This window comes from Triticum dicoccoides, chromosome 7A, assembly GCF_002162155.2.
Source record: "Triticum dicoccoides isolate Atlit2015 ecotype Zavitan chromosome 7A, WEW_v2.0, whole genome shotgun sequence".
Taxonomy (NCBI): Eukaryota; Viridiplantae; Streptophyta; class Magnoliopsida; order Poales; family Poaceae; genus Triticum; species Triticum dicoccoides.
Window position 1 is genome coordinate 160,753,998 of NC_041392.1, and position 921 is coordinate 160,754,918.

Sequence of the window (921 nt, forward strand, 5' to 3'; positions counted from 1 at the left end):
TCATTCATCTGCATCCACTTGGAAGCTTGATCCACCTTTGGCTAGGAGCGAAGCCAGGATAAAAGGTCGCTGGGATCAACACGAACAAGCAACACTAAAATATCCCCTCAAAAACAAAGTAGCAATAATATATGACTATAAAATGTGTAGCTTGTGATTATGATGAGATGTGACTAAAAAATTACACATGACATTTCGATGCGATGTGACTTGAGGCCTAATCTAAATTGTGTAATCGATGTGATTAGGTTACCCACACAGACCTTCAAGCAATTATTAAAAAATCAACACGTCGAACAAACCCTAAGATAATATGAATTTTAGATCATAATAGAATAGCAATTAGATGAAGAAGTTGGATTTAGTGTCACTTACGGATGGAATCTCCAGAACGCATCTTGATTTTTTTTTTATAGAGGGGGGAGTGGAGATTGGGAGCTGTCAGGCGGCGGAGGTTCAGGCGAACGCAAGAGCAACGAGTGCATCAAGCCGTGAATGAGTCAGCGAGGCAATGCGGAACGAGCAATCCTTTTCCTTTCTTTTGATCAACACAAGCGATCCTTTTCCTAGGATCGAATTGGTCCATTCCTTTTTTTGAGGCGCTGGACTCATGGGATCGATCCACATCGGACGGGGATTGCCTGCTCCCGTCCCGTGCTCCCATCCATACTCCCGAAACGTTAAATTTGCATCGAACGGCTGGCCACAATTTTCCTTCCTCACGTCCCTTTTCTGGCCCCAAAAAGGGGGAAACGACCACGTATTCCGTGTTTTACTCTCCCGCAGGTAATACTCACGATTGATTCTGGACGGAAAAGGCCCGCAAAAACAAATCTGGAGGGAATATGTCCGCCAATCTCACTTCTGCGCGCCAAAAAGGACGCCCATCCCATAAAACAGAGGTATCTTAAATCACAGGCA